Below are 27,501 nucleotides of genomic sequence, written 5' to 3'. Positions count from 1 at the left end.
CTTTAGTTTTTCCTCCCACACCATTGTACGTCATGCTTTAGTTCATCATTGTTGACTTCCCTCACACCAGCTCTTTTAATCAAAACTATTACCCATTATTAACTTTAAGCCACCAAGCAGTCAACTTATTATCACTCAAATTCCTCGTTAAACCGTCTACTCAATTACTATCACACTTTAAGCTCCCCCATTTACTTATTATCGAAATAAAAAATTCCAGACTGGCAAAAAAAAAATTTCTTTTATGAATTTTATAATGATTTATATAAATTTAAATATATTTTTATAATTCTATAATTATTCTATAAATTTCTAAAATTTAAGATTTTTTTAAATAATTTTAATGATTCGTATAAATTTAAATATATTTTACACGTGAATCGTTATGTTAGCTATCAAGCCACGCCGTTACTTTTTTGGATCATCTGGTTTCAACATAAAAACTTATTTTTAAGAGTTAATTTATTCTAACCTTTAGTTAATCTTTTAATTGTTTTTTTAATTATTTTACGATTCTTTTTGTATTTGAATTTTTTTAGTTAATTGTACTAGTCATCCATAAAATATGATCCTCATTCTAAATTGATCCCAAATTTTAAAACATTCTAATTATATTTCTAAACTATCAGTGTTATATCAATTAGGTTCTTTTATTATTGAAATCATTAATTTAACAATTAAATGACATGTAAAATCTTATTTGATATAATTTAAAAAGAAAATTAAAAAAATAAAATAAAATGTTGATGCATAACTCTTAAATTTTAAAAATTAAAAATAAAGTAAAATTGAAAGAAGAAGAAGAAGAGAATTAATGATCATTTCTATAAAAGCTTCAAAAATCTCAAAGCCAAGATATTTTCAATATCCATCTTTACAATATTCATTCTTCTTTAATTTTTTTTTATTTTAAATTATATCATATAAGACATAATGCCTCATTTAACGGTTAAATTAATAATATTAATAACAAAATGACCTTCTTAATAAAACATTGATAGTTTAAGAATGTAATTAAAATATTTTATAATTTAAGGACCAATTTAAAACGAGAGTTATAATTTAATGATTTTTGGTGCAATTAACTTAAAATTTTTTAATAAAAAAATTATAATTACATGTTGGACATCTAGTGCAATTAACCCAAAGGTAACGGTGTTAATTTTGAGTACTTAATTCGGATTTTAAGGTTAATTTAATGAAAATTAATTGAGATTTAAATTTTTCATAATTTCATTAATATAATAAATTTAGTGTTAATTAGATTAATTTATTTTTTACGATTATAAGACCAAAATATTTAATCGTCAGCATCTTGTCCCAAGAGCCGTCATTATTTCCATTAATAACCTTTTTTTTTTCCAAAAAGAGTAGACTACGAAGTCAAGATTGTGAAAGCGGCGTGTATTAATTAAGCATATTTTTGAAGGAATATTAAATTTTTATTATTTTATAATATGCTCTCATCAATGATAAACATGATTTAATCTTATATAATAGTAGAAAAGGGTATTTTGTTTGTCTTTATCTTTCGAGAGTAATAGTTATCCCATTGAATTGCAATACAGATTGAAATTACATAATTTTAAATTTAGAGAAAAAAAAAGAAAAATATTTATGGTAAAAGGAAATAAAAATACAATTTTCTATTTCTATTTATATAATTTTAAATTTATTATTGTTGACAAGTTCAATAAATAAGGAGGAATAAATGGTTGTGGTGTGGCAATTCAACATAGGGTAAGGCAAAGAGATGTTATTCTTGATGAGTTTGAAGAGAGTTGGAAGGAGAGATTGGAGTTGGGTGGAAAAGATGGTTCTAAGTATTTTGGTGTGGGTTCTATCATCTCTTAAGTGCTATGGTTGAGCTTCTATATGAAAAACAAAGAAGTTCATGAGTCTTGAGCTTGCTAACGATAGAATCATATTTTGTTTCTTTTATAGTAGCGGTGATGTAACATTCTAGTTCGAGGATATGACATCTTAGGATAATTCGGTAATCAATGGGCTCAAGGCTCTATGTGCACCTGGTGAAGATGGTTTAGCGAGGGTTCATCATGGTGTTGCCTGACATCTAAGGTTTGCTTGACGTAAGGATCGCCCAACGGAGACACATGTATAGTATGTGGTTTACCTGTTAAGGACACATGTTAGGGATCGCGAAGGTAGTATAATAATTGCCCCCTATACAAGGGGAGGTTATAAAGTGGCTTTTTTGAGTCTGCTAAGAAAGGAGGCTAAACCTATTAAAAGAGGTGGGTTCGCTGATGTGAGCTGTAACTTTGTTGAGGTTAGTGTAATTTCGCATAACTTTGAAAAATAATTATTTGTAAAATTTTTAATATAAAAGCTTGAAAATTTTGAAATTAAAAATTTGAGTTTTACTATTTAAAGGGAACTCTGAATGTAGATTTGATGAAGAGGTTTTTAGAGCATGCACTGATATGACGATACATCTGTTGGGTAATTGAGGTGATCAATAGTGATGACGCAAATAAGTTACGTGTCTCATCATGAATGGCTAAATTGCGCTGCTTGTTGGAAATCGTGTGTGAGTGTCGCATGTGTACTAAGTCTCTAATAGCTAGGAGTTTTGAGAAACTTGTAGAGAGCACGAGAATGCGAAATATAACTTATCTATTTTACTAGGACAAGTGGGAGACTGTTAGATCTTGTGACCTAAGTGTAGTATATTCGTTTTGTATACTTTTATTTTTTCGAATAGGTTGGTTTAATAAAATTGTCCATAAATTACATTAATAAAATTTGTATATTGTCTTCAATGGTTTTTGCACACAAAGAAAAATGGAAGCAAATATTAGCTCACTGGTTATTTAATGGCTAACTAATACTAAGTGGTATTACATGATTGAATCGTAATACAAAAAGTTAGTTTATATTAGTAGATGAACCAAACACATGTCATTAGTTTAATCGGAAGAGCAAAATGATTGAAAGACTAATATGTCATCTATCAAGTCCAATTGAAAGATGCTTTCTTTAGCATCGGAGCGGATTACTTCTAGAAGATAAAGACATAGATGTACCTGACTAGACTGAAAGTACATCAAATAAGAACTAAGTAGAATAGATCTTGAATTCGTTTATGAATTTATTAACTTGTGACGTTCATAGTGTGACATACCTTAATCTTGAGTGGATGATGAACTATCTATGTGTGACTCGTATGCTTTGATGTAAGTAAAAGTTTGAGTTTAGATAGATAAGGAACCAAAATTTAATGCATTGGGTATAATACTTCTGCAGTATGTAGTATCATTTACAATAGTGAAATTCATAATAAATGGGTAAACGATATCCTCTCCTTGGCATTACATGATAAATGAAAAATAGACATGGCTATAAGTCGTTTGTCTTTGTGGTAAATGACTTAATTACTATTTGATAGTAATTGACTTTTCATGAAGGAAGATGCATCTAACTAAATGGCTGACTCCAGATCTTATCAGACGATACTACTTTTTTCTTCTCTTTAGACAACTACCTTTGGTTATTCCAAAATAGTTAATCACAAGTACTATTCTCTTGGCAAATACTACATACTGATCTTACTTTTGGCGGATTCTCATACTGAGTTTGCTAAATCAAATCATCAACCAGATCATACCCTGATTCAACTTAACATATACTCATACTGATGAGGAAACACTCCAGGCCATTCAGAAGAAATTCAAACATCTATATTTCACAGCATAAGAATATTAGATTTATCGAAAATTTAGATTTCAACTATCCCCAAATAAGACATGAGACTACTTAAATGTGATAGATATCAGATAATTCATATTTCAATCTTTCATAGCATAGTCCAAATTTGTACTAATAGACACTTATACCTTCCGTAATTTGAATACACTTATATTCTAATATGATAGACTATTATGGTGAATTCTCTTTAGAAATACAAACACAATTTCCCATTCAAAATATATCTCATATGGCTTATCAAACTTTACTACTAGATCGAATAACCCGATCTATTTTTGAACTCGTCAAATACTCATCATAAGACTAACTATCAAAGAGTTATCAGAAATTACCCCAAATATTAACATAAGGGTGAATAACCTAACTTTCCATACATATACATATAATCGAATACGCCAATAGGATGATAAAAAACTTGCCACAAAGGTCATACAAAATACGCCACAAAGGCTTAGCAGATTACGCCACACAGACCATCATACAAAATCACGTGTTTATTATCTTGGTGGACTTTCACAAAAGGCGCTATGGGTATCTCTTTCATGGACTTATACAAATTTTCATGTTGTGATCTGCCAATTCGGTTTGCATATTATCGAAGCCATCACCAAGAATATTCATACAATCATATCTTGTCATGGGTTCCAGAAGGCTTATTAGATTATGCCACACATGCCATCATACAAAATTACGTGTTTACTGTCCCGACAGACTTTCATAAAAGGCGCTATGGGTATCTTCCTTATGGACTTATACATATGTTCATGTCATGATCTGCTAGTCCAGCTTACATATTACAGAAGCCATCACCATAAATATTCATATAGTCATATCTTGTCATGGGTCCCAAAAAGCTTAGTAGATTACGACACACAGGCCACATACAAAATCACATGTTTACAGTCCCAATGGACTTTCACAAAAGGTGTTATGGTTATTTTCCTTATGGACTTATACATATTTTCATGTCGTGATCTACTAGTCTGGTTTACATATTACCGAAGCTATCACCATGAATATTCATACAACCATATCTTGTTATGGGTTTCAACCACATGAGCTTACACAATCTCAAGTCATGATCTGCCGGTCTAACCTTCATCTTAATGGAGGCATCATTATGAGTGTTTTCATATCATACAATGCCATGGGTCTCAACAACATGGTCTTACACTTATTTTCGTATCGTGATCTGCCAGTCTGGTTAGCAATACAACTGCTCTACTAGAGACATCACAAAGGAAGATTTTACCTAGGATTCATTTACCTAAATTTGTTCATACATCTGATTGATTCACACATTCCTATATCGTACTTCACTTGTATACTTACCACTCAATTCCCTATTTAGTTGGTATTCCGTACATATCATCATTGCACATATAACATTTTTACTATGTCTTACACCCTTACCATTTATATGATATGTTATCATCATTTTTATATCTTTAACAGTTCGTATGCAGAACCAGTTTAGAGACTTACCTGATACTCAACTAGACTATAACTTGAAGCTCTAGAATCAAACATAATATTCGAACCAACATCAACAACTATAGATGAAATGACCATTGATTAACCTTAGCTTCTAACTTAATGAGGAAGAGATACAATTAGATTTAAGAAAAAGAATCAAATAGCAATATTGAAAAGGGAAGAACCTTTCTCACGAACCCTTCTCACAAATATATATAACTCAATCCCACTTAGTGGAACTTAACAATTGTCACTTAATTCAGAATTTGTCCTTCTTAATGGCCTATAGATTCTGAGAGAAACAAAAAAAAAATTCTGCATAATGAATATTGTTGCACATACGTTAGTGAAATAAACAATAATGTAAAATATTGTTTTAAATAACAAGATCAAATAAGAACAATATAGATATATGAATATAAAATCTAGAAAACAGAATCTGGAAATAAAACTGGATTGAAATTGTGTACTCGTAGGTAGACAGAAAATTTTGACTGGTAGTTGAGGCCTGTTTCCACAGTTTTTTTAAGACAGATTTGACCGCCCCTTTGGTACTGAAGAAATGTTGGTTGACTGTCTCCCAAGATACAACAACGAGATAAGTACAGCAGTAGCATAGCTGCAGTGATCAACGAACTGTAGCTTAGCCTTATTCTGTAATGACTCAAATTTTACCAATACTGGAAAAGTGTAATTTCGGGTCTCCGTTTATGAAAAATGGATTCGTAAATATTTATTAAAAATATTTATGAAGTTAAGTAAGTGATTAATTAAAGTTTAATAAAGTGAATTTAGCTTAATTAAGAATAATTAAGTAGAAGGATTAAATTGAATAAAGAATAAAAGTCTAATTATAGAATAGAGAAAAGCCAAGGGATTAAATAGTCAATTAAGCCAAAAGGTGGCGAAAAATGTATGGTGAAAATAAGGTAGATGTGTAAAAATATAATATGTACACATGTATTATACATGTGTATTTACTTAATTGATAAGTAAAATTATAATAGTTAAAGTATTATATTATATTATTATATTATAAAGTAATATAATTAAGAAATAAAAGAAATGAAATGAAGAAAAAGGAAGAAAAGAAGGCACGGGTAGTAGGGGAAAGAAAGAAGAAAAGAGGAAAGAAAAAGAAAAAAGAAAAATTAGGGTTTTGATGTTTCATGTTTAATTGGTAAGTCAATTTGATCATTTTCTTTGTAATTTTAATGTTTATGGAATCCTAGAGAAGAGTACTACATGAATTATGTCAAAAGTTAGGAAGTAAATTAATTTTTATGTATTGATTAAGTTAAAAAAAAATTGAAGAATTATGAGTTAAATGATAGGAATTTAAGTTAGAAGTAGGAGAAGGATTGAATTGTAAAGTAATTCATAAGTTTTGACATAGTAAGGATTAAATTAAAGGGAATTCAAAATTGAATTTTTATGTTGAATATGAAAAGCTGGAAATTACTTTAAAGTAAGTATAAAGATGAAAACTAGGTTAATTTTGAAGAAAAAGAAAGGTTATGGTGATAGGACTAAAATGTAATTTATGAAATAGTTACATGGAAAATTAGAGAATATGATATTAATGATCTTAAATGTTGTGTTAATTTTTCCATAGCTAATATAGCACTGAAAGTGTCATCGAGGAAAGGGAAAAAGAAAATGGACGAGGATATCGAGTGAACTCAAGAATTACGGTTTGTATTTCTATAAACCGAATCTAATAATTATTTGTTGAATTTATTATTTATATGAATGGTAAGTATTATTGTTGTTATTATTATGGTATTGAATTAAATAAAAATTCATGAATTATTAGTGATTATTGATATTGAATAGAATATGTGAATATTGAGTGGATTGATATGGAAAAATATATTAAATTGGATTGAAACTAAATTACAAATGAAATTGAAAAGTTGAAAGTTTATTGAATACCCTATTAACTGTATCGGACTAGTGAGATATAGTTGGCATGCCATAGGATTGGAAGTGTTCAGGGATATTCCGACTATGTGTCGATGAGACACTATATGTGTCGACTACTGTGACTGTTCCGGATTCGTTTCGAAGAGGTACTCTGTACCTAATTGTGACTGTTACTGTTTTGGATTTGTTTCGATGAGGTACTTTGTGTACCGCTACTATTACTGTTACTGTTACTATTACCCTTACGGTGTATTCCGGCTTCGGCCGATAAAACACTGTATACGATCCCCGGTGTGTGGGTTGGATCTGTGTATCCGTCCAGGTCCGAGTCATGTTAATAGGGGTAATGAAAATTATTAAAGGCTGTCTGCTACTGAATAATTGACTGTTACAGAATAAACGACTGATACTAAATAAATGAATATTACTGATTAACCGATTATTACTATTGACTGACTGGTATTGAACGATAAAGATCAATTGGTTGTTACCAAAGAATATTGACTGTTATTGAAATGAGATAGTACAAAATATTGAATAAAAGGTGGATAATCAAAGATATTAAAGAATGAATGTTATTAATTTATTATTCCTTAACTGTTATGTCTATAAAGACTGCTTGATTATATAACAGATACAGATTACTGTATAGTAATGAAAGTATATTGAAGATCTATTAATAAGGTTTTAACGCTAAATAATGAAGAGTAAATGGTTGAAGTATTAAGATTCTAAAGTAATGCTTAAAGTTTAAGAATACATGAATGTTGACTCTAATGAAAGGTATAAATGGACAATGAAAGTAGACCAAATCAAATGGTAAGGTTTATATGTTATGAAATTAAGTTATATGACTGAAGTATAGAGACTATGAAGTTAAAGTTTGAAGCCCGAATGTATATATAAATGATGAGTATTATTATTTTGTGATTTACAAGTTTATTATGATTAATATATGACTTAAGTAAATGTTAAATTTCTTACACTATTCAGTACTTCTGTTTATAGAAATACCACTGAGTTTATAGTCAGCGTACGGTTTGTTTCCATGCGCAAGTTAGGTTAAAGAAAGATCGTCGAATCAGCATCCTAAGCCGATCCCGAACTCAACAAGGTAAAATATGTTAATTGTTGATAATGGCATGTACCTAGGCTATTAAGTTAATAGAGTAAAAATGTTCAAGAATGGTTTAAAGATGTTAGGTCATAAAATGAAATATGCATGCTTGAAAGTTAATATAAGTAAGTTGTTTAAGATTGTACACAAAAATTTTAAGTCAATCTAGACTGTGGTACCACTGAGAGTACATTGGTTGAATGTTTTATTGTCAAGTTGGGTTAGCATTAAATATGTTTAATCGAGTTTTAATCATGTTGAGAGTCGGTAAAAATGTTATCTTAAAGCTTAAGTTTTTACAGGGTTAGTAACTTGCAAAACGAAGCTCATCATAAGTCCACACGGCCAGGTCACACGGGCGTGTGATCAGATCGTGTGAGACACACGGCTCGCACACGGGCGTGTGCTTTGGCCATGCGAAATTAACAGATTCTAAAAAAAAACAACACAGTGTTCCCACACGGACATGTAAGAAGGGTACACGGGTGTGTCCCCTAGGTCACACGGGTTGGATTCAAATATTTATAGTAATCAATATAGGCCCATTTAAGATACAAAATGACATAATTTTAATTTATGTATCATAATTATCCCCGTCTAATTCATAAAAATATTGTAAAGACTGGTAATGCTCCGTAATCCTGTTCCAGCGATGGGACGGGGTTAAGGGGGTGTTACATCTTCTATCACCGAAAATAGGTTTGAAATATGTAGTGAAAGGTTCTCGAAATTATTGCAGAAAAATATAGAAAAATTCTGTGTGTCTTATTCCTACCGATTATTTCGATTTTAAATAAAATTCAAAATAAAAGAACTTTTGGAAAATTTGGCTAATGGAGCCAATAACATCTGTGAATTAAGGAGCCATTAACCTTAATTTAATATTTTTCCTTTTAATTCCAAATAGATAAGTTTGTTGAGGAAAAATAAAATTATGTATTGGGATAAAATATCCGTAGGCCTAGAAGGGCAACCCAATCGATCCAAACATTTCTTGTTTGCCCACGACATGCGGGTGCACCCCGAAGCCCAGCAGGTTTGGATTTGCACCCCTTGCACACGAGGGAGAGCATTAGTTTAGTCATTCAATAACTACCAAGTTGGTTCATATATATAAACATATGCCATACTTGATATCTAACTAATGTGAGACTAAGCTTTCTATTTTCCTTAACATAATTCACAAGTGGCTTACTTTGAGCACCAATTTCTCATTCATCACTCAACCATTTTGAGCATATGATATACCGTTGTAAATGTCTCATGTGGTAGAATATAAAATCATAATTTTATGATTCAAATCTCCACCTCTACTAATCGAGAATATGCTTCAAAACTTTCAAAAATCTATTTTTTTTCCAACAGATATTAGACTAGTCAATCTAGTTAGTTACTAACCAGGTCACTTTACAACCCAACTAGCACTGTATTCAAACAAATTAAACATACTATACATTTGATGATAACTGTCACCTGGCTTATACTTCACTTGAAATATCATTCTTTTAGATAACAGAATAATAACCTTTATTTACTCAACGGAGGGTACTATACGCCATGTTTCAATTTTCCAGAAGACTTAACATGGCGGATTACACTACGCCAAATAGATAATTTCACTACTACACGCCTTATTCTTGGATTTGCAAAACTTAGGGCGTGACAACTTCGTCCTTAAGATAGAAAAGAAACAATAGTCAGTCTCTCATTTTTCTTAATACCATAAAAATCAAAGTAGGGTTTCACTTGTGAAACCCAACAACTAGGATTGGGTCTCACTAACCAGGATTGGGTTTCACTTGTAAGAACTAGATACTGATGAAAACTCTCATTTAAGAGAACTTCTATTTAGAATCGATGGTGGGCAACTCCTTTTGAGTAGTCAAAACTACAAGATGACCCAAAACCTCATGAAGCATTTGCTTCTGAATAGACATCAAAGAGTTTAGTGTATCAATTTCATTACACTACTAAGATTGAGGTTCTTGCATAGAATTGACAGTTTCATCGAGCACCTTGAGACAAGTTCCATCCACCATATTTGCAAATGGCTTAATGAAAGCACCAATGCACCATTTTCTTCTACAAGTTTAAGAGAAGAAACAACAAGGAAAAGAGAAGAACAACAACCTTATTTCTGATAATTCCTTACAAACTAGTAATTGCAAAAAAGTCTAAGAAAAACAGAGAAATTGAGATAAAAAGAAGAAGAAGAAGAAAACAATTTCTAGATAATACCTAACCAACTCTACCCTTTCTCCTTCTATATATATTGAATGCTCTTCCCTCAAAACTGATTCTATTATATTTGCTACAGTGGCTCCCATCACAAGTCCTGATACTTTGTAGAAGGGATTCTCATACATGCACTTCTTGGTTTAATTTTTCCTTCATCATGTGTCATGTGTACTTCTAACTCACCTTCAAAATCATTCACAATAGATTAAATTAAAATTTCATTAACCAATAGAAAAATAGGTTAAACAAAATTATACTGATAAAAAAATAATTATTTTCTTAAATATTAACCATTTGTTTCTTAAAAATAATAGTTAATTGTATTTGATTGTCAAATTAATTTGTGACTTAATTTTTTGAACACTGTTATCGTTAACAACTTACAAATTACAAATGTGATAAAAGATGATACCTTAAACAGGTCAAAACAATCGAACGATGTAGGGATAAATATCAAATTTATACATGAATTTTAGTCCAATGTGTAATTTGATACATGAATTTCGATTTGGTGCATTTGTACACATGGAACTTGAATTGTGATTCATATGTATACATGAAACTTTGATTTTCATTCAATTATTCAACAATTTTGTTAGTGATTTATGAAAATTGAATCAAATCAAAATTTTACTTATAAAATCACACAAAATCAAAGTTCATATATAGTTTTGATATCTATCCCAACGATACAAAACACAAATTAAAGTTTGAAGTTTGAACTATTAATTATTACTCTTCTTTACGAGGATTAACAGGTCTATGAAGACTAACTCTTTTGAAGATCTGTGATTGTCCCACTTAACAATATCACCTCTGATGTTCAAACTCATGTTCTCACTTTGAAAGTGCAATATGTTTTGTCATCAGTACTTATATATTTATTTATAATTTTTTTCTTGGTATTGATAAAGGAATTTCTTCTTTGTTTTTGGACTAAAATTAGAAATTTACAAAATCTATAGGGAAAAGAAGAATCTAATTCTAAATCCCCCGTATGATCTTCTTTTCCTTATACATACATATATACATGTATTGTTGAAAAATGATATTGGAATTTATCTTTGTTTAATTTCATTATGTATTTTCCAAGAAAAAAAGGTGACTGTTGTAAATAGAAAAAAGGAAAACCATAAATGTTGTTTTCGTGAGTTGATTTAGTTGCTGGAAAATGATACTGCTGACGACCTTATCTCTTCGACAAAACATGTGATTTTCTTTCTCAAATGTGGCCGTAGCTGCTCTAAGCTTTCATATTATGACTTATGTGGCTTCAAAAATACACTCTTTTATCTACTTTGAATTTTATTTTTTAAATAATTTCATTATAAACTCTTATCATATATATATCTATTTTTTTATGATACAATGTTTAGAACTAAACATCGTTCCTCCTCAACTCATAAATAAAAAGATAATGCGTTTCAGTATACTCAAACTCACGTCTTTCTGTATTGGCAATAATATTCATGCCAATTGAATTAAGACTCAATCAACATTTACTTTAAATTTAAATTTAGCAGAAATAGAAAAATATTAAATTTAATCAAATATATATTAGATCCACATGTGAACTAAGCCCAAATTATTTTTATTTTTTTATGATTATTTTCATGTTTTTTTTTTCAAAGTCCACTGTTGAGTTGTGAAGCTTACGAAATTGACTTTTCAAAAAATGATTGATTATCATTATTTTAGTGGTAAATTACACACTTAAGGTCATTAAACTATTAATAAATTTATATTTTAGTCATTTAATTTTAAAAAGTTATAAAATAGTCACTTTCAAATGTTTTCATTTAAGTTACTAAACTATTTAAAAATTTTTATTTAAGTAAATGGGTTGTTAAGTTTTTTTTTTTAAGTTTGACCAGCAATCTTTAAGTGTCTATTCAACAATCGGTACGGTGGATCAGTACTCATTGATTAGTAGAAGAACATACCTTAGATCCAAGTCGATCTGATGATTAGTGTCGAAGGTAAAAAAAAGTTGTTTAGATTTTAGTTCGCAGATTTGTGACAACCAAATCTATTTTATGAAAAAAATTGAATTATAAATAAAAAAAGAAATGAAAACTTCTGATCAATGTAGATGATGCAAACAGAGAAAACCATACAATAATAATTTTAACAGCTTAGTGACTTAAAGATTACGATTTGAAGATGAATTTTTTTTCTTAAAGATTAAATATATGCTATCATTATACCCAACACTTAATGATACATATTTAGTTCTCTTACAGTATTTAAAATTATATACTATTAATTAATACATTAAATATAAAATAATTACAATAATAATAATTATTATTATAGATGCCATTGTTGCCTTAAAAAAATTACAGGTGGCATTGTTAAACACAAAACACAGGTGGAGTGGGGCCTTTAGAACTAACCTACCACGGCCACCTGTAGAAGGCTTGGGACGTTGACTTTAATTTTCTATTCTAATAAGTAACTTTTAAAAAAAATAAATTTAAAGCTATTTTATTTATTACAAAATAAAGATAAAGTTAACAATGTTCTTTGCTGAAAAAAATCAACGTACTGACAAATTATACATATATAAAAGGTTGGAATTAAGCTCCGTTTGTTTGTCACTAAAATATTTTTTGAAAAATAATTTTTAAAAAATGATTTACTTTTTTTAAAATGATTTACTTTTCTGATATTTGGATGAATCTATGTAAAAGTTTAGTAAATTTCCTAAAAATATTTTCTGAAAAAACTGTTTTTACATATATTAATTAATAAATTTATATTTTAAATTATTTTTACATATATTACAATGATTTATTTATAAATAAATAAATCAAATTAAATATATAATAATACTCAATTATTAAGCTAGAATATTAACCGTCATAAATTGAAATTAACCAAAGTTAGGAGAGTAACACAATGATTGGAGAGTAAAATGTTAAATTGTTTAAAACATATCAAAAACTAGAACTGGTTCAACCATTACCACCCTACAATAAAAAATGGGTCAAAAGTGGAACAATATATTATACAAATTACATACATATATATATAGTTCAAATTAACTACGACAAGAGAAGCTATTATATCAATGGACTTCATTTTTTTTTCTTATTGTCCTTTTCTTTATCTGTATAAACCCCTCGAAGAAGAACTAGCAATGGAGGCCTCATGAATTGCAGTCAAAATTTGGTATATATAAATGGGGAACACGATACAGACGAGGGAAAAAGGGGGCTGATCAAGTGCTGCTTTGTTTTTACGAGCAGATATTAGCTTTGGCAATAATAGGCTGCTGAAAGAGTAAAATGATTGACGATATTTCAAAAGAGTTTGATAGCAAGAAAATAAAAAGTCATTGTGTTTTAGCTGCTATTAGTTCCTAATTCCCTTGTTAGCAAAAATTTCACAAGTCTTATACACGATTCACTACTTACGTAACTATATGCCACTTTTAGCTAGCTGCCAATGACCAATTAAAAGCAAGACGTTCACAATATAGAATGCAGAAATGGGCTAGGGCTGTAACACACACACACAAAGAAAGTTTATTCCAGTTCACTGCTACAACTATTTTTAAGTATAAGAGCAATCATTTTCAACTTCCATAAAAGTGGATATTCCAAAAGCTGCAAAGAAAACCCATAAATAAAGTCTAACAAGAAAAGAAAACCAAAGATTCAAGGGTGATGATGATGATTATGATGAAGAACAAAGCAAACCCACCTGATCCTTATAAAGATTATCGTTGAATATGTCTTCAAGAGACCATTGAAACACAATATCAATGAAACCCATATATTTTCTAAGATATTAAGCAACACCTAACACGTTTATTTCATCATGCTTTGAACAACAATAAACAACCATAAGGCAGTATATTAAATCAGCAAATCCCTCGACAGCCAGAAATTTCATCAAAATTCCATCACTTATACCAGCATAAAGATCCAACAAAACAACCAAGGAAGAAAATGTAAAGAACTCGCTACCATTTATTTAATTAAGTAAATAACATATATAATTGTTGCATTTTTAGCAAGTTTAAAACATCTTTAAACAGGGAAATTAAATGCTGAAAGTCCAACATTTGGACAGAGACCAAGGTTTGGCATTTAACCTTCCATAATTTCCCATTATTTCAACCAGTAGCAGTCTATCTCCTCGAAAAATTTAAGCATATTCAGTTCAGCAATTTCATACTTAAAATTGAGCATTCTTAACAACTGTTATCAATAATTAACTTAACATTTTTTTAAAGCATAAAAAAAGCTTAATAATGCAAAACCCAAAAACAAACAGAGCATTAGAGTTCATTTGACAAACTAGCTAAAAAAAAATGGTTAAATTTTAGCACACAAATAATTTTTCTATGAACTAGATCAGATCTGTGACGCAAAATTAAGCAAAAATTCCAAAAAAAATCATATTAAAGAAAACTTAAACAGATCAAAAGTAGAGAAGAAAAAGAAATGAATAAAAGTGTACTTTGAAAGAAGGTAGCTTTAAGCGTTATTGACAGCCAATCTTACAGTACGGATGAAGAAGGGGTGAATAAAAGAGTACTTAAACAAGTCCTCCTGGATGAGCCAATCTGCAATCATAATTACAACTTAAAAAAGCAAAAAAGAAGAAGAAGAAGAAGAAGAAGATTCTTAAATCGAAAAACTTTTACAGAATGGATGAAGAAGGGAACAGATGAAGAACGGAAGAAGGAGAAAGTCTTACCGATTTTTGGAAAATCTTACAAAACGGATGAAGAACGGATGGTGAAAGTGGAGGAAGATTTTCCGGAAAATGTCTTACCTATTAAAAATCTGTAAGACATTTTCCCTAAAAAAACTCATATAATTTACCTTGTTTTGGAAATCTTTTACCCATGTAATTTATTTTCAAGCAACCAAACACCGTAAAATCAGGAAAATGTTTTCCGGATAATCAAATCCTTGCAAACAAACGCACCCTTAAAATCAATCCTGATGCATGTGTATTTTTTTCACTTTGGCCCTTAATTTTTTTCCCATTTTCACTTATGGTGTTGCAAAAAAATTCAAATAAGGGTGAGTGACGTTCAACATATTTGTCCAATGTGACATGCCACCTAAAATGATGATATCATCAACAATTTGAAATTTTTATATTAAAATTATAAAACATTCCATAAAAGTTTAGAAAATTTTCAAAAAATAGAAAATTCAAAAAGGTGTAGAAAATTGTAAAATTATTAGATATTATAAATTTTACTAAAAATTGAAATTTTAAATAATAAAAAAATTCAAAGTTTTTAGAAAAATATCAAAATCATTTTACAAGTATATAATTTATAAAAAAAATGGAAAAAAGATTATAAAAACTATGAGACCTCGAACTCAGTAGCTCTTCTTTCACCTCTTTGAATCAATCATTTGCTTTAACCATTATCTCCGACTTAAACCCTCGCAATTCTCTTGACCCGACATAATCTTTATTCGATTTAGGCCTCATTGCCATTCCTAACCTTAGCATAGCTTAGAAACTTGTTATATTGTCGATCACTATGATATTTAGTAGTCTAAGGTTGGTCTCTGACACTATCGAGCTTGGATTATGGGTCATTGGCAGAGTTCTTGTAACACCCCTACCTGTATCCATTATCGGAATAGGTACGAGGCATTACCAGAGTTTACTGAACATTTTCAGATAATTCTGAGTCATTTATTATTCATATTTTGAAAATAATCATGTCTCTTTATTTGTCCCTTGAATCCCCAAACATACAATAAAAACCAACCGGAATTAAATCAGGATCATAAAAAAATTTCGCAAAATCTTAAATTTTATTTCCATCTAAGTACTTACCATTTCAATGCTTCTTATAATTAAACATGTTACCATTCAATCAATAGCTTGACCCTTGTCTAAGCGTCAAGTCACATCATTGTTAGTATACTTGCACATATTTCATATAAATTCAACATTGATATACTTATTTTCTTGATATGTCACACTTGAGTTTAATAATGGTCTTTACTTACATAATTTCCTTGTATCAACATATCAAAGAGAATCATATATGTACATGTCATGAAACATTTCATTCTCTTACCGTTTCTTCATAAGTATATATCAATCATTTCATTATATCAATATTTCATGCTCCATCATTTCCATATATTTTATGTATATTTATTCCGGTAAAGTTTATATCAAACTTAACATAAATTATATTCCATGTACTTATTCTTATTTCGTTTATCTATCTTCATAATTATTTCATACAACTATTTTATACATATATTTCCATATGACCAGTTCTTGTAAACATTTCACACAACCGTTTTATATAACCATTTGTCATCTGATGCATATTACCTGAATAGCAATTGTTCAATAGATGTCATCGCGTCTCCCATTCACGGTCTTATTTATCTTTGACATGATGCCATAGTGTTTTTCAACTATGGTATTATTCATTTTCTGTCATGTTGCCATGATATCTTTCAACCATGGTCTTATTCATTTCATATCACGTTGCCATGTTATCTTTCAACCATGGTCTTATTCATTTTATATCACGTTGTCATGGTATCTTTCAACCATGGTCTTACACATTTCATATCAGGTTGCCATGGTATCTTTCAACCATGGTCTTACACATTTCATATCAGAGAGCACACTCCCGCGAACCTCATCCTTACAGTGGGATTACCAGCCCAGGCTAAATGCCCTGTAATATAAACTCATAGAGTATTGTCGGGATTACCAGTCCAGGCTAAATCCCCTGCAACGACAATTACTCTAATGAGCTTGGATCTGAATTACCAGTCCAGGCTAAATTCAGACCTTACTTCGGATTACCCGTCTGGGCTAAATCTGTTTTCCACATATTCTTCGAGAGGGCTATATCAAGATAGGATCACCCGTCCGGGCTAGATCTTTTTTACCTTCAATTCCTTTTCAGAGATCCATCGAATTTTCCTTTCATTCAACCGGGATTTCTTCCTATTTTATCAAATATATCAATGTTTCATCAATTTTCATACAATGAACATTCAAATCATATTCACATCAATAACATGCAATCTCAAGCATTTAAGAATATAATTCAAGTTACACGAACTTGCCTCATTGCTTGTTTATGTTTATAATTTCATTAATCCGATATCTTTTCTTTTCCACGATCAAGTCTCATATTTGAGTCGTCCGGATCTTTATAAATAAATTTGATTATCATTTTCATTCAATTCATATTCTAATGCATTTAATTAATGCTCTAAGCAAAATTACCATTTTGCCCCTAAACTTTTAATTAATGACGATTTCGTCCTTAGGGTCAGGAAAATAAAATTCTTGCAATTTAATCCTTATTTCCAGCTATTATTCTCATATATATTGATAACAGTTCATGAATTCTATAAAATATCAGAATTTTCCATAATTTCAACACTTTTCAATTTAATCCCTAAAACATGTTTTCCCCCGATCTTGAACTAAATTAATAATTTCATTTAATTTTGTAATTTAAAAAATAAAATAATCCATTTCATGCAATTTGGTCATTTCAGACATTTTTACAAAATTTCCTATAAAGTTATACTTTTATTCAATTTAGTCCCTGAGCCTAAAATATACAAATTAGCCATGCTAGATGAATATTCATACATATTTTTCCTCCTCCTCCTCTCCATTCCACATCCTTAATGTAGATAACACACTTGTAAGTAACATTATCCATAATTTTTATTATTTACTTTTATGAATATTCAAGCTGTCTATCTGCATCATAGTCGCTAAATTATTTATATCTGGATCTATAGAACTCCAAATTAAGATCTGATAATTTTTCCTGAAACTATACTCAAATATATTCTTACCATAAAATTTTCAGAATTTTTGGTTTAGCCAATAAGTACAGTTTATTCTTTAAAATTACCCCTATTATGCTGTCTGATAGTTCTGACCCTTCTTCACTAAAAATTAATTATCTCCTCGTACAGAATTCGAATGGTGTTCCTGTTTATTTATATTGAAAACAGATTCATTCAGGATTATAAGCATATAAATTTAAACCCATAATTATTTTTATCCAATTTTTGGTGATTTTTAAAAGTCAGAATAGGGGAACCCAAATTCATTCTGACCTTGTCTCACAAAATTCATTATATTTCATGATTTACAAATACATTACTTACACCATTTCTTCTATAAGAAACTAGACTCAATAAGATTTAATCTAATATTTTATTCATCCTATAATTCGATTTCTATAATTTTTGGTGATTTTTCAAATTTAGACTACTGCTGCTATCCAGAACTGTTTTATTGCAAGATATTAATTACCATGTTATAACACCCTTATTTTCTTTTTCTACACCATTTCTCATCACATTCTCTTATTTCTCTTCACTAACATATCAAGAACATAGGACCTTATGTAAGAAAACTCTACTATAACATTATTTCCATGCTTTGTTAATAATAACAAACTTAAAAACATATTGAAATCTTGATGTACTTACCTTTTCTTATTGACTTCAATCTTTAACTTGATTTTTCTCTCTCCTCCAGCTTCTATTTCTTGAATTCAACTTGATATTCTTACTCCCCATCATCTCCTTGCTATCTTTCTCTCTTGATGGCTATGGAATTCTTTCAATTTTTAGGTGAAAATAATGAATTTTTGGAGGAAGGACTAAATTGTAAGAAAAGGAAAACTTTCTTTCTTCTTCTTCTTCTTCTCACGTTAGTTGCATGAGAAAGGTGATCCTCCTCCCCTTTCTTTCCTTACATATATATATTAAATAAAATAATAATAAAATAATAAAATATCATTAAAAAAATCAATTTAAAGTATTAATAAACTAATATTTATTTATTTAATTTATCTAAAATATTTTCCAACATCATCATTGTCTCTAGATTTCTCTCTCTTCCAATTTACCATTTTGCCCTTTGTGATCTTTTAAAATTCCATTATTGAGTCATCACTTAATTTGGTAAAATTGTAATTTAGTCCCTCATAATTCTTCACCTATTCAATTTGGTCCTAATTCATCAATTTTCCTTGGTTTCTAAATCATTCCACCCTTAAAATATTTTCACTATTAGTCCTTTAACTTTTCATATTTACACTTTAATCCTTCAAATTTTGAGTATTTACTCTTGGGCCACAAAACTTTTCTCACTTTTACAATTTAATCCTTTCTTGAATCAATGTCATAATATACTTCCCAATATTGACATAACTCAAAATTTCCCTTTTTGTCACTTTATTTCCTTATTTTACTATATCACGGATAATATTTTACTATAAAAATTTTCGGGGTATTACAGTTCTTTCGTATGCCTTAAGGATGGTGGGCTTGAGCTCAGGGCAAGCAGGGAATCATTGACCCGATTAGCCTCTATCTTAGCCTTAATTGTATAAATCTCTATCTATTTCATTGTTGAATTAAATAGTTGTTAATTGGTTTCGAAACTAAGTGTTTAGTTACTGTGATCACTCAAAAAACGGAGTAAGCAACAGACACAAAGAATTGTTTACACAATTTAGTTTCCCTATGTTTATGGAGCTTAGTTCAGTGAGTAAATCCACTATCTTTTTCACCAATACAACAAGTGAATCATGTCCTAACACACTTCACTGTAATGACCTCACTTTTGTACTTAAAATACTAAATTGCTCATATCTAAATTCTCCTCCTAAGAATTTAGGCCATAAATATAAATTGTTTACTCTCAAATACACTCACAAAATACATTCTTCAATGAACAATATAGTGTTATCTGTTATTGGTACAAAAGCCCATACAAGTCTCTCAATATGTAGAAGTTTTTCGAGACTTGCTAACATAATAAAGGCCAATTACAATCCAACCCTTTAAGATTTAAAAAAAAATACAATATATTGATAAAGACCAATGTAAAGTAGACTGTTGGAGATTCGTTCTTCAAAATTATCTTCAATGTAATCTTGATCCATTGTCTACAATCTAAAGGATTTTATTGATTGATTCGATCTGATCCTATGTGATCCAATTAATCTTCAAGGTTAGTTGCTTTAAATAGATTGTTGTTCAAAGTTAGGCTTACATACATCCGGACTATTAGTACAATTTAAAGCACAAATACTTTGTTTCAATAAATTGCTAACTTCATATATGGCAAGTAACAAGTTGTTGCAGGGACAATGCAAGTGGCCACTTTCAATTGTCATTAATAATCCACTTCAAAAATGTTAGAGATTGTGTGACTCGAATCTCGTCATTTGTTGATTCTGATTTTGCTAGAGATCTTGATAAAAGAAGTTCACTCATAGGGTATGTCTTTACTATTGGAGGTTACGCCATCAGTTGGAAAGCCACTTTGCAGACTACAGTTGCTTTGTCTACTACTGAAGCTGAGTACATGACGATTACTAAGGCTTGTAAAGAAGCTATTTGGTTAAAGGGACTCTTTGGTGAACTCAGTAAAGACCTTCAAATCGATACAGTGTTTTGTGATAGCTAGAATAACATCTTCTTTACGAAGGATCAAATGTTTCATGAGAGAACAAAGCATATTGATGTTTGGTATCATTTTGTGCATGATATTATTGCTCGTGGTAATATTATTGTAAGCAAAGTTAGTACTCATGATAAGCATACAGATATAATGACTAAGTCACTTCCTATAACCAGGTTTGAGCATTACTTAGACTTGGTTGGTGTTCATTGTTGAAGAATACCCCTTTAGAGGTTTTGTGGAAGAGATGGAGAATTTGTTTATCGAGAATTCGTATCAAGGTGGAGATTGTGTAACCTGAATCCAGTCACTTTTTGAAGAAATAAATACAGTGGCAAAATAAAGAGATCTCTGCCCCCGCGGTATGGGCCATACCGTACAAGTTGAGTCTGTGTATAACTATACTTCTACTATTTGACTTTAATTAGAACAGGGTTTTTCAACCCTTAAATAGATGTAGTCAAAACTCCTTTGTATTATTCATTTTTCATCATTAGTGAATTTCTCCTCCTCCGCTTCTGGTTTTTCCCGAAAAAGTTTCCATGTAAAATTCGTATGTTCTTATTTTTCTTTTCTTATTATTTTGCGATCGTTCTGCCACCATTATCGACATTTAGTATAACAAAAAACTTGCCTCAACACATTTCAATCTTTCAAATACCCCCCAAATTCTTTTTCTCAGTTTTCATTGTTCTTCAATTATCTTATCTTTTCTACAACAAATTCATTATCCATTCCATTTTTCATCAATTTTAAAGGTGATAACTCTAATATATTAGAATTATTTGTTCCTTATTTTAGTAGGATTTTTAGTTTATTTTATAATTTATTTTTTTTAGATTTTAGAATTTATTTCATTGATGTTTTAAGTTAACTATAAATGTATATTGTTGAATCAGACTATTTTTCGATGTGTTCTTATCCAATGCAGGTTCGTCAAAGCATGGGAAAGAATAACTTGACATAAGCAGTTTTCGTTCCAAGGGAAAATGTCTCCGTTCCAACGAACATAGGAAGACGACTCTTTGTCCCAACGAAAAATGTCTCCGCCCAACGAAAGCAAATAAATGACTTTCTGCTCCAACGGAAAGATTTTTCATTGGAGCGACTAATATACCTGATAGTTTTTTAAAAATTACAATTTTTAGGGGTTACAAAAAGGGGGAAAAAAACTAAAAAGAAGGGAGGAGAAGAGAAAAAAAAAGGAGGAGCCACCTAAGCTTTCACACTTCAAGAATTGACGAATTTCAACAAGAAGGCAAAGTTTATCCCTCGTTTTTCCTTCTTATTTCCTTTTATTATGTCTAGTTATTGTTTTAATTTTAAGATGTTTCCCAAATTCTTTATGGACTAAATTTCTTTTCTAAGGTTACAATGGATTTCTTGCTTAATTAATTGAATGTTATCTATTTTCATCTTTTTTATTGTTGATAAAGTTTAGATTATATATTCATTGTTGTTTTTCTTTAATAATAGTCTGGTCAACTATTAGTTTGACAAAACCTATAGAAATCGGTAAAGGATTTTTAAATTTAGGTCTAGAATGATGATGAGGTCGTGAAACTAACTAAAAATTCGACTTAAGGCAAGCGCACCTATTGAACAATAGTATAGCTATGGTGAGACCGGAATATCGTATCCACGAGGACGAAGAGTACTAGTAGTTACTCTCTTTTTATTATCTAGCCTAAGAATTAAAGGGTGTTTTTAAACTAAATTAATTATCTAGTTGACTAAGACTACGACAAAGATGAAAGTTGGAAAATACTTTCGAAAAATCAATGGAGAAGACAATACCCAAGGAAGAATCCCCTAGACTTCACTTATTACTTCTGAATTAGACAATTTATTAACTTAACTTAATCCGTAGAAATCCCTAATTTATGTTAATTTCTCACTCGAGACTAAGAACAACTGACTTTAGGTTGATTAATTGAAATCTCTTTCTAATTAAAACCCCTATTGTCGCATTAACTCGATCTATGGATTCTCTTATTAGATTTGACTCTAATCCGGCAGATTTATGTCGTCCTATCTCTAGGATTGCATTCAACTCCGCTTAATTATGAATGATCTACTCTTAAACAGGGACTTTTGCTCTACTGAATAATCACATCAAAACCTGAATTAATACCCTGGAATATTAAAACAAGAATTTAGAACTCATAATTAAGAATAAGAATAAGTCTTTATCATATAATTCAAATAGTAATAAGATTCATCATAGGTTTCATCTCCCTTAGGTATTTAGGGAGTTTAGTTCATTATAATAAGGGAAAACATCTCAAAGATTGGAAAACAACAAAACATAAAGAACCCAAAGAACTTCTAGGAAATTGGATGAAAATCTTCAGTCTTGATGTAAATCCTCCTTCTGAGTTGATCCCAATGGCTGATCTTGAGTATTTTCTACCTCCAACTCTTTGTGTCCCCCCTAATCCTCTTCTAGGGTGTTTATATAGGTTTAGAATGCTTCAAAACCCTCAAAAGTGCCCTTTTCTGAATAGAACTAGGCTTGGGCTCAGCAGGGACACGGCCGTGTGCCACGCCCGTGTGAAGGTGCTCAGGCCGTGTGTAATACTGAGTTGGTTCTTAGTCGACACGGCCATAACATACGGACGTGTGGATCACCCGTGTGGAAGTGCCTAGGTCATGTGAAACACTGTTTTAAGCCCAATTTGTCTATTTTTGGCCCGTTTCTCGTTCTTTTTGCTATCCTAAGCTCTCCTGAGTATAAAACATGAAATTAAAAGATTAGGAGCATCAAATTCACTAAAAATAAGGAAAAATCATTCATAAATATGCCAAGCATGGGGTAAAAAATATGTATAAATTGCGGTTTATCAAATGAATAACTCTTGGTCTTAATAAGATGGGTCAATCCATGATTCGTGATTAGAATAGGAATATACCTAATTACCTTGGGTAACCATAATTGGGGTAGTTCTTAATCAATTTGGCCTACATTATTGGCATAAGAATATAGCTCAATAGTTGGATTAAATTAGTAAAGATAATTAAGGGAATTTTAGTTCTAAGTTATCAATTAGCTGTATTAGGATAAATTAGGTGGAGATGGATCAATTAGCTTACCCATTAGATGAAATTTTAATCCTAGGGTTTTATTATTGAATGTTTATTTGAATTAATTTGCATTGCTTATTTTTATTCTCTTTTAAATTAGTTAGAAAATTTTATTATCAATTAATTTGGATAGGTTTTAGAGTAATATTTGGTGATTGGTGTTTCGATTAGTAATAGCTCTCTATGGAATCAATATTTTATACTACTTGGAACGAGACACATGTTTGTATGTGTGATTTTTGATCAATAAGTTTTTGGCACTGTTGTTGGGGAGCCAATTGCTAATTTTGTTAACATTAATTTAATTACTTTTCGCCAAGCTCAAATTTATTTTTATTTTTCTGTTTAATTTTTAGGTAGTTTTGGCGTTTATATGTACAGAGATTGAAATTCAAATTTGCTACCACTTGATTTGGAAATTGAGAGAACTTTATGAAGACTCGAACATTTAGGCATCAATTTCGAGGTTGAACGCAAAAAGTCAATAATGGTTGATCCTAATAGGAATAGCAATGTTAATGAGCAAAATAATGCACAAGTTCCTCCTGGTGCCCCTCTTACACCTAGGTCTATCAGAGGCTACGCCACACCACATGCCGATGGGCTTCATACTTGTATTCGCTTTCTGGCAGTAGAAGCGAACAATTTTGAGATTAAACCAGTAGTCATTTAGATTGTTGAAGCTAATCAGTTCTTTGGTTTCTCTCATAAAGATCCCAACCAACATTTACGAAAGTTTATTAAACTATGCAAAACTTTTAGATTTAATGGTGCTTTAGTAGAAGTTGTAAAATTAAGGTTGTTCCCTTTTTCTTTAGCTAGACGAGCTGGAGACTAGTTAGAGAACTTTCCGAATGAGTCAATTATAACTTGGGATCAAGTTGTGGAAAAGTTTCTAGCTAACTTTTTACCTCCAGTGTAGACAACAAAATTATAAAATGACATTGCTAGTTTCTAGCAATATGAAGAGGAAACTTTACATGAGGCATAAGAATAGTTTAAAGATATGCAAAAGAAATGTCCCCACCACCAACTATCGGATTGGTTGTTGATTGAAACTTTTTACACTAGTTTGAGGGAGTCCATTAGAGGAAATCTAGATGTAACAACTAATGGGCATTATTGAGTAAGTCACTTGAAAAAGCTGCCAAGATAAATGAAGACATGATAGAAAATAATCTACAATGGATTTCAAACAGAATTGGGACAAGCCAAAATAAACCGATTGGAGTAGTAGAGGTTTATGAGATGATTACCTTTGTCACTAAAATGGCTGCTTGGAGACAAAACATGAATGAGAAAATTGGGGTTAGTATGAAGCAAGCAACTTATGTCATTTATGATTAGTGGGGGGATAATCATTATTTTTTGTAAAACACAGCTGAATCAGAACTAGTTGGATATGTTAGAAATCTAGGAAGACAATAGAACAGCCCTTTTTCCAAAAAAAATATAATACAAGATGGAGAACTCACCCCAACATTGCTTAGGGAAATAATGAAAGTAGTTCTTCACAAGTTAGGCAATTGGACCTCTAGGTTTTTCTCAAAATCAGTTTCAAAGGCTACATCCGCCACAATCACATGCATTGAAAAAGAAGTTGGCTACTGAAGAGCTAATTTAACAATTCATATAGGTATCTAGTGCTAGGATGAAGGCTTTGGAAACTCAAATGGGTCAGTTAGCTTAAGTTATTCATAGTAGGCTTCAAGGAGCATTACTATCAGACATTCAGCCTCCCCCTAATGCTAATAATCCGAAGGAGTATTGCAAGGAGATTACCCTTAAAAGTGGTAATGAGATACCTAGTACTTCTCTTTTAGTTGTCTATTTAGAAAATCAATTGTCTATTCCAACCTATTGACGAGAGTTTTGTTGAGCTTGATAAAAGCCTTAAAGAGTAAGTTCACCATGAGATGGAAGCAATGAAGCCATCAACGGAGGCGATTGAATCATAATATCATCTTCCGCCATTTCCACGAAGATTGTATAGGAATAAGTTGGATAAGCAGTTCCAAAAATTTCTTGTCGTATTTAAAAAGTTGTCCATTAATATTCCTTTTGTTGAAGCTTTAAAATAGACACCTAGTTATGTGAAATTTATGAAAGACATTTTGTCTAAGAAAAGGTGGCTATGTGATTATGAGAATATAACATTTACTGAGGAGTGCAATGTCATAATTCAAAGGAAAGTTCTTTCTAAGTTGAAGGATCCTAGAAGTTTCACGATTCCCTGTGCTATTGGCTTGCATACTTTTGGAAAAATACTTTGTGATTTGGGAGTGAGCATTAATTTGATGCCACTTTCTCAAAAATTGGGTTTGGGATATATCATGCCTACCTTAGTCACGTTAGAAATGACATATAGAACTCTTTGTTTTCCAAAATGGGTGGTTGAAGATGTACTAATAAACGCGAACAAGTTTAATTGATTGGACATGTATTATTTGTGATCTGTATCGTACTACTATTTGTGAGCTGTGTCTAATCCGGTCTTCAATCATTTGTGTTTTATATTAAATTAATTATAGTTTTAATTGATAGGTGTAGTTTTGTAATTGTGGTTGTAAATTTATTTTTTTCTAAAGCTTTTTTAATTCCATTAAAAATGAAGAACGGAATTTGATGTTATTGCAGCAAATATTATAAACAACTAACGTATGATATGGACTAATTTTTTAAAGATATTTTAAAATTACTTCCATGTTTGACCCCAATAATTAAGTGACTTGCATGTTTTAAATGGTGCCACGAAAGGTGGCAACTTTCATCCCCCCACACCACCCCACTATAGGATGATAATTTGGAGCCAGCCAGCCATGTGCACTGAATATAAAATATTAGGGGTTTCAAAAGTCCATTGTTGATGGCCGTGGTTTAAAGATGAACTTCCTGGATATTTCTTTAGCTTAAAAATAAAAAAAATCAACGATGAAAAAGTTCATTTCCGCCCTTATTTGATTGAAAACAAGAACTGCTGTTGCATTCATGATGTTAGTGGCCAACATTATCATATACCAAAAAGCCAATGCATCAACTAAACCATTATGAACGGCGAAGCAGCAGTACTTGAGAAATGGGGTTGGGGGTTCCTACAAATTTCCACTAGGATCGGTCAAGAAGCAGTTAGGTTAAAAATATCAAATGGATTTTAGTTTCTCGATCCAATGGTTAAAATTTTCCTATAGTCCCTGCAATTGTATTTTTAGGAATTTAGTCCCCATACTTTTTATATTTCAAAATTCATACCTAATTGTAATTTTTTTTATTAAATTCAAATTAATTACAATATCTTTTTTAATTACATGACTACGAAATGAGTAATCTTTTTAAAGTCATAACAACCAATTTAATAAAAAAATCTAAATTTTAAAAATATGAAAATAAAAGGATTAAATTACGAAAAATACAAATACATACGACTAAATTCTCAATTTTTGAAAAGCTCATGAACATTTTTCCAATAT

General features: G+C 30.5%; 1 long non-coding RNA gene and 1 other non-coding gene across 2 annotated transcripts; both read right to left on the bottom strand.

Annotated features, from left to right (window-relative positions):
* Positions 1-13,391: 13,391 nt before the first annotated feature.
* Positions 13,392-15,527, bottom strand: LOC107955441 (uncharacterized). Its single transcript, XR_001699969.2, has 2 exons — positions 15,197-15,527; positions 13,392-15,062 (listed from the first exon to the last, which is right to left on the bottom strand). It is a non-coding gene; the product is annotated as an uncharacterized lncRNA (long non-coding RNA).
* A 9,435-nt stretch (positions 15,528-24,962) lies between these two features.
* LOC121204114 (small nucleolar RNA R71) lies at positions 24,963-25,069 on the bottom strand. The gene has a single exon (XR_005899042.1). It is a non-coding gene; the product is annotated as a small nucleolar RNA R71 (small nucleolar RNA).
* Between the last annotated feature and the right edge of the window lie 2,432 nt (positions 25,070-27,501).

Source organism: Gossypium hirsutum, chromosome A07, assembly GCF_007990345.1.
Source record: "Gossypium hirsutum isolate 1008001.06 chromosome A07, Gossypium_hirsutum_v2.1, whole genome shotgun sequence".
Classification (NCBI taxonomy): Eukaryota; Viridiplantae; Streptophyta; class Magnoliopsida; order Malvales; family Malvaceae; genus Gossypium; species Gossypium hirsutum.
The sequence above is the reverse complement of the archived record's forward strand: the minus strand, read 5'-3'. Positions and strand labels throughout refer to the sequence as shown.